Raw genomic sequence first — 7886 nt, forward strand, 5'->3', positions numbered from 1 at the left:
ATAGTCGGGCATTCGAACCTTTTCTTACCCGCTTTTTACAAACTATGGTCGGACATTCAAACCTTCTTGTAGCCGAAAAGCTCCGCTCCCTCTTTTGATCATACATTGTCGGGCATTTGCACCTTTTCTTACCCGCTTTTTACAAACCATGGTCGGACTGTCACACCTTCTTGTAGCCGAACACATCTGCTCCCGCTATTGATTGTGTACAGTCGGGTTTTTTAACCTTTTCTTACCCGCTTTTTACCAACTCTGGTCGGACATTCACACCTTCTTACAGCGGAACACCTCCGCTCCCTCTTTTGATGGTGTATGTTCGGGCATTCGAACCTTTTCTTACCCGCTTTTTACAAATTATGCTCGGACATTCAAACCTTTTTATAGCCGAACACATCCACTCCTGCTTTTGATGATGAGTGGTTGGGCATTCGAACCTACTTCTTGCCCGCTTTTCATTAATTATGGGTGGACATTCACACCTTGTCGCAGCCAAACACCTCCGCTCCCTGTTTTGATGGTGTATGGTTGGACATTCGCACCTTTTCTCACCCGCTTTTTGCAAACTATGGTCAGCAATTCACAGCTTCCTCTCCACCATACTTGTATGGTGGGATATTCACACCCACTTGCATCCGAAGACCTCCGCCCCCACTTTTGTTGATATTTAGTCGGTCATTCGCACCTTACCCGCTTTTGGCAAACTATGGCCTTCTTGCAGCCAAACACCTCTGATCTCACTTTTGATGATGTAAGGTTGGGCATTCAGACCTTGCTTCACCTGCTTTTCACCAAATATAGTCGGACATTCACACCTTCTTGCAGCCGAACACTTCCGCTCCACCTTTTAGTGTTCTATCACACCTTTTTTTCACCGCATTTTATAGATTATGGTTGGAAATTCTCAACCAATCTATCCGAAGACCTCTCCTCCCGCTTTTGTTAATATATTTGAACTTTAGTCAGACATTCACACCTTCTTGCAGCTGAACCACCTCCGCTCCCTGTTTTGATCATGTATGGTCTGGCAATACTACTTTTTTTTACCCGTTTGTGAGTAATTATGGCTGGACATTCACACCTACTTTCAGCAGAACACCACCTCTCTCGCTTTTGATGATGTATGGACCGGCATTCTTACCTTTTCTAACACATTTTTCAGCAATTATGGTCGGAGATTCACACCTACTCACAGACAAACAACTCCGCTCCCGCATTTGATGGTGTATAGTCGGGCATTCTCACCCTTTCTCATCAGCTTTTTGCAAATTATGATCTGACATTAACACCTGCTTTTGATGATGTATGGTTGGGTATTCGCACCTTTTTTTTACCCATTTTTAAGGAATTATGGGTGGACATTCACACCTTCTTGCAGCTGAACACCTCCTCTCCCACTTATGATCATGTGCGGTTTGATTTTCGAAATTTTTACTTTAATTTTTTCTAGCAATTATTGATGGACATTCAGACCTTCTTGCAGCTGAACATCTCCGCTCCCGCTTTTGATCATACATTGTCGGACATTCATACCTTGTCTTACCAGATTTTTACAAACTTTAGTCGAACATTCACACCTTCTTGCAGCTGAACACCTCCGCTCCCGCTTTTGATGGTGTAAAGTCGGGCTTTTGAGCCTTTTCTTACCCGGTTTTTAGAAATTATGGTTGGACATTCAGACCTTGCAGCCGAACACCTCCGCTCCCTCTTTTGATTATACATTGTCGGGCATTCGCACCTTGTCTTACCCGCTTTTTACAAACTATAGTCAGACATTCACACGTTGCAGCTGAACACCTCCGCTCCCGCTTTTGATGGTGTAAAGTCGGGCTTTTGAGCCTTTTCTTACCCGGTTTTTAGAAATTATGGTTGGACATTCAGACCTTGCAGCCGAACACCTCCGCTCCCTCTTTTGATTATACATTGTCGGGCATTCGCACCTTGTCTTACCCGCTTTTTACAAACTATAGTCAGACATTCACACGTTGCAGCTGAACCACCTCCGCTCCCTGTTTTGATCATGTATGGTCTGGCAATACTACCTTTTCTTACCCGTTTGTGAGTAATTATGGCTGGACATTCACACCTACTTTCAGCAGAACACCACCTCTCTCGCTTTTGATGATGTATGGACCGGCATTCTTACCTTTTCTAACACATTTTTCAGCAATTATGGTCGCAGATTCACACCTACTCACAGACAAACAACTCCGCTACCGCATTTGATGGTGTATAGTCGGGCATTCTCACCCTTTCTCATCAGCTTTTTGCAAATCATGATCTGACATTCACACCTACTAGCAGTCGAAAAGCTCTGCTCCCGCTTTTGATTATGTTTGGTTGGATATTCGAACCTTTTCTTAACTGCTTTTTACAAACTTTGTTCGGAGGTTCACGTCTTCTTGAAGCCGAACACCTCCGCTTCCGCTTTTGATGGTGTACAGTCGGGCATTTTAACCTTTTCTTACCCGCTTTTTACCAACTATGGTCGGACATTCACACCTTCTTGCAGCTGAACACCTCCGCTCCCGCTTTTGATGGTGTATAGTCGGGCTTTCGAGCCTTTTCTTCCCCGGTTTTTACAAATTATGGTTGGACATTCAGACCTTGCAGCCGAAAACCTCCGCTCCCTCTTTTGATCATACATTGTTGGGCATTCGCACCTTGTCTTACGCGCTTTTTACAAACTTTAGTCAGAAATTCACACCTTGCAGCTGAACCACCTCCGCTCCCTGTTTTGATCATGTATTGTCTGGCAATACTACCATTTCTTACCCGTTTGTGAGTAATCTTCTAAAAGGTCATACCTGTCATTTTTTCCATTGAAACCATAAATATTTAAGAGGTTAAAGTCTTGCCCCATAAAATTCAAGTGTGCTAAAAGTGCCCGTCCGTCTCGCACCAGAACATGCGGATTTTTAATTAGAATGGCCACACCATCATTTTTAATTTGATTTGAGCCACTCCATATCGATAAATTGGGCCACATTTCCTCCCATTGTCTATGGTTTTTCAAAAAAGGTAGTCCACATTCTTGTATTAAAAACACATCTGATTTTATGGAGTCTAAGAAGGATATAATACTCTGGGCTCTTGTCTTTGATTTCACACTTCTCACATTTAGTGTTGAGAAGGTGAGAACCATTAAAAGGATAAAGGAAAGTAGGTATGTCATTTTCGTTTTTCTAAGTTATCAAAACAAATTACACACTCAGGTTATTTCTTGGGAAACTAGCTCTCCTTTTCGGACTCTCGTGTTGGCCTCTGATGCAATGTTGCATTTAACTTTGAGTCCCTGGGGGTTGATTGCAGAGCTAAAGGGAATCAGAGGACAACTCAGATGCCGTCCTCCTCGGCTGTTGACCTTCGGGGAGGTGAGTACCTTCACTAGACTCACCTGTCTGCTCTTCCTCCTCATTTAGCTTAGCTCCACCCTCTGCCTGTGAATTCTCACAGACTTCAGCACTGAGTGGTGAGGCCTCTACAGGCCCCTCTCCTTTTTGCTCCTCACTTCCAATCCAAGCTTTTAGCGGGAAGTTTGAATTCATTGGGTCAACCTCTTCACCTTGTTCACCAACTGCCACCTCTGGTCCTTCTCTTTGTTGGCTTGACTGTGGCTTTACCGTCTTTAATTTGTTGGCAAAAGATTTAGGGCAATCTCAGAAGAGGTGATTTAATTCTCCACAGAGATTACATTTCCTGCCATTTGGACACTCTCCAAAAGTGTCCCCAATTTCTCTGCACTTCCCACATATCACCTTGGTACAAGCCTCAACCAGGTGCCCATGCTCACCACACTTGCGGCAGAGCTTGGGCTGCCCCTGGTACTGGATGTAACCTCGGTTTTCGAGGTGGCCAGAGTGTCACTTTGCATCTCCGCCCACCCGCTGCACTGAGCACTCTTCAGCCCTTTTAAATGGTATAACTTTGCACTCCCGCACGCTCCAGCGAGCACCATTCAAGCAACAACTTTGCACTCCAGCTTCAAACATCGGCACAGTCGCAACAAGTAAGGCAACTCTACTCAGAGAAGTCACTCTGCACAGTAACAAGATTTCTTTTGCACAGACAGAAAGGGCTTCACCCGCAAAGGTAAAGCCTGCCAAAAATAGCAACAACTCATTAGTGCTGCTCTCCACGGAAGTCTTTAGTAAAAGGCGAAAGACTTGTACATTATGAAGAGAAACCAGAGTACGATTATCTGTCACTGCGGGAGCAGGGCATCAGGCTAGTTGGCATAGCCACCTTCCCCATGGTGAGCTTTGCTTGGTTGAGACGCTTGCTCCCCCTCCTTGCTCCTCGGCTGACCAAGTAGGAAAAATCGGGCCCTATTCGATGGCTGCCTTGTCTTTTACTCTGTGCAAAAGACAAGGCAGCCACAAATACCACGGGAACACCGTATTGAGGCTTTGTTCTGACCGCTCATTCAGTGTCGCGTTTCTTTCAAGCAATTCTCCCGGTTAGCCCGCACTCGGCTCGCCCCCAGAGCTGTGTTAAAGTCTACTTCGCATTCACTCTCTTTTCTCAGCAGACTAAAAGAAAGTTTCATCTTGGGCTCCCTGAAACTTCCATCCTGCACCACTGTTTGCTTTTTCACAAGAGCAGAGAAGAGCGCACCGTTCCCAGCGGCACTGCAGTACCGGGTCGATGCTTGGAGTGAACGGAGCAAGCTCCTTTTTCAACTCCTATTGCTAAAAATCCATTTAATATGTAGTCCTCGTACAAAGGCCATATCAGATATTAAACTGATAAGAACAGGTACTACACTTGATCTTAGCCAAAAGGCCGAGAAGCGATAACTGTCCACTGGTTCACGTCCGAGGGCCCTTCCTGGCACAATGCACACTTGTAGCGGTGTTCTTTTTATGGCCATAGGTGGCCAGAGTGTCACTTTGCACCTCCGCCCACCCGCTGCACTGAGCACTCTTCAGCCCTTTTAAATGGTATAACTTTGCACTCCCGCACGCTCCAGCAAGCACCATCCAAGCAACAACGTTGCACTCCAGCTTCAAACATCGGCACAGTCGCAACAAGTAAGGCGACTCTACTCAGAGAAGTCACTCTGCACAGTAACAAGATTTCTTTTGCACAGACGGAAAGGGCTTCACCCGCAAAGGCAAAGCCTGCCAAAAATAGAAACAACTCATTAGTGCTGCTTTCCACGGAAGTCTTTAGTAAAAGGCGAAAGACTTGTACGTTATGAAGAGAAACCAGAGTACGATTATCCGTCACTGCGGGAGCAGGGCATCAGGCTAGTTGGCATAGCCACCTTCCCCATGGTGAGCTTTGCTTGGTTGAGACGCTTGCTCCCCCTCCATGATCCTCGACTGACCAAGTAGGAAAAATCGGGCCCTATTCGATGGCTGCCTTGTCTTTTACTCTGTGCAAAAGACAAGGCAGCCACAAACACCACGGGAACACTGTATTGAGGCTTTGTTCTGACCGCTCATTCAGTGTCGCGTTTCTTTCAAGTAATTCTCCCGGTTAGCCCGCACTCGGCTTGCCCCCAGAGCTGTGTTAAAGTATACTTCGCATTCACTCTCTTTTCTCAGCAGACTAAAAGAAAGTTTCATCTTGGGCTCCCTGAAACTTCCATCCTGCACCACTGTTTGCTTTTTCACAAGAGCAGAGAAGAGCGCACCGTTCCCAGCGGCACTGCAGTACCGGGTCGATGCTTGGAGTGAACGGAGCAAGCTCCTTTTTCAACTCCTATTGCTAAAAATCAATTTAATATGTAGTCCTCGTACAAAGGCCATATCAGATATTAAACTGATAAGAACAGGTACTACACTTGATCTTAGCCAAAAGGCCGAGAAGTGATATCTGTCCACTGGTTCACGTCCAAGGGCCCTTCCTGGCACAATGCGCACTTGTAGCGGTGTTCTTTTTATGGCCATAGGTGGCCAGAGTGTCACTTTGCACCTCCGCCCACCCGCTGCACTGAGCACTCTTCAGCCCTTTTAAATGGTATAACTTTGCACTCCCGCACGCTCCAGCAAGCACCATCCAAGCAACATCGGCACAGTTGCAACAAGTAAGGCGACTCTACTCAGAGAAATCACTCTGCACAGTAACAAGATTTCTTTTGCACAGACGGAAAGGGCTTCACCCGCAAAGGTAAAGCCTGCCAAAAATAGAAACAACTCATTAGTGCTGCTTTCCACGGAAGTCTTTAGTAAAAGGCGAAAGACTTGTACGTTATGAAGAGAAACCAGAGTACGATTATCCATCACTGCGGGAGCAGGGCATCAGGCTAGTTGGCATAGCCACCTTCCCCATGGTGAGCTTTGCTTGGTTGAGACGCTTGCTCCCCCCCTTGCTCCTCGGCTGACCAAGTAGGAACAATTGGGCCCTATTCGATGGCTGCCTTGTCTTTTACTCTGTGCAAAAGACAAGGCAGCAACAAAAACACCACGGGAAAACCGTATTGAGGCTTTGTTCTGACCGCTCATTCGGTGTCGCGTTTCTTTCAAGCAATTCTCCCGGTTAGCCCACACTCGGCTCGCTCCTAGAGCCGTGTTAAAGTCTACTTCTCATTCATTCTTGTTTCTCAGCAGACTCTTGGGATTTTATCTATAAAATGAATTCCTTCACTCAAACTATGTTAAAACTGCTTTGTCCTTCATATTTACCATGTCTAGAAAGATTTAAACAAAAAAAACAACGTTGTACTTTGCAGTAAAAGACAGAGCAAATCTAAAGTTTCATGAATCCGAGAATAAGCTTACTTTCATGAGTTCTTCACGATTTGGGATTTTGCTATAAAATGAATTCCTTCACTCAAACTAAATCGCTAATCTGTTACATGTAAGGCAGATGTCAAATTCACCGAAATAGGATCTAAGGGTATTCGGCCAATCGAGCTGTAGCAGCTTCGGTAAAAGAGTATAAGTTGAAGAGTTTGTGAATAAAGGTGTGCGCACACATAGTGAGCTGTAGGAAAATAGGCAGGGAGCAATGCCGGCTGGGGTATATGTTCTTGTATGTTGTCTGACTGTTTGATTTGAATGTGTTGTGTAAGTGTCCCGTTGAATGTTACATGTTTGGGCTTTGACACGCTTCACTGTGGTTGTTAACTGTGTGGTGTGTCCTGAAATGTTATATGTTTGGGCTGTGTGACATGCTTAATGCTTGTCAGTAGCTACCCACTTATTCATATATAGCAACTGACAACATAAGAAGTCCGGACATACTTTGATAGTAGTTGTAGAAGTATCCTTATTGATAATAGATAAACTAATTCATAGTGATAGAACAGTAGATGAACAGGTGCCTGCACATGTCTCACGAAAATAAAATGGGTGTATGATTGCTGACGGCAGAGCAATACTGCCAAACTTATGAGTTCTTGTGGCAAACTTGATTCAGTGTCTTGACGTGTATACGCTGTTTCGCTGACTTGATTGTCACAAGAAACAAAGTGTGTTTGATAAGATCCGACCATTTTATTACGGGAGGATCAGTATCAGTATTCGGCTGCAAGTAGGTGTGAATGTCCAACCATAATTTGTAAAAAGCGGGTAAGAAAAGGTTCTCATGCCCGACTATACATTAACAAAAGCGGGAGGAGAGGTCTTCGGATGAGAGTGGGTGAGAATTTCCAACCATAATCTATAAAGTGCGGTGAAGAAAAAGGTGTGAATTTTACATAGAACACTCAAAAGTGGAGCGGAAGTGTTCGGCTGCAAGAAGGTGTGAATGTCCGACTATATTTGGTGAAAAGTAGGTGAAGCAAGGTCTGAATGCCCAACCTTACATCATCAAAAGCGAGATCAGGTGTTTGGCTGCAAGAAGGCCATAGTTTGCCAAAAGCGGGTAAGGTGCGAATGACCGACTAAATATCAACAAAAGTGGGGGCGGAGGTCTTCGGATGCAAGTGGGTGTGAATA

The 7886-nt window shown here is 45.1% G+C and overlaps 5 non-coding genes across 5 annotated transcripts; all 5 read right to left on the reverse strand.

Annotated features, from left to right (window-relative positions):
• Positions 1-4078: 4078 nt before the first annotated feature.
• Positions 4079-4192, reverse strand: LOC140308254 (U5 spliceosomal RNA). Its single transcript, XR_011916218.1, has one exon. It is a non-coding gene; the product is annotated as a U5 spliceosomal RNA (small nuclear RNA).
• Positions 4193-4603: 411 nt separating this feature from the next.
• On the reverse strand, positions 4604-4794 carry LOC140307876 (U2 spliceosomal RNA). Its single transcript, XR_011915901.1, has one exon. It is a non-coding gene; the product is annotated as a U2 spliceosomal RNA (small nuclear RNA).
• A 308-nt stretch (positions 4795-5102) lies between these two features.
• LOC140308347 (U5 spliceosomal RNA) lies at positions 5103-5216 on the reverse strand. The gene has a single exon (XR_011916303.1). It is a non-coding gene; the product is annotated as a U5 spliceosomal RNA (small nuclear RNA).
• Positions 5217-5627: 411 nt separating this feature from the next.
• On the reverse strand, positions 5628-5818 carry LOC140308178 (U2 spliceosomal RNA). Its single transcript, XR_011916148.1, has one exon. It is a non-coding gene; the product is annotated as a U2 spliceosomal RNA (small nuclear RNA).
• Positions 5819-6103: 285 nt separating this feature from the next.
• On the reverse strand, positions 6104-6217 carry LOC140308097 (U5 spliceosomal RNA). The gene has a single exon (XR_011916074.1). It is a non-coding gene; the product is annotated as a U5 spliceosomal RNA (small nuclear RNA).
• Between the last annotated feature and the right edge of the window lie 1669 nt (positions 6218-7886).

The sequence above is a fragment of the Leuresthes tenuis genome, unplaced genomic scaffold (genome assembly GCF_036924035.1).
Source record: "Leuresthes tenuis unplaced genomic scaffold, fLeuTen1.0.hap1 SCAF_5, whole genome shotgun sequence".
NCBI classification, from domain to species: Eukaryota; Metazoa; Chordata; class Actinopteri; order Atheriniformes; family Atherinopsidae; genus Leuresthes; species Leuresthes tenuis.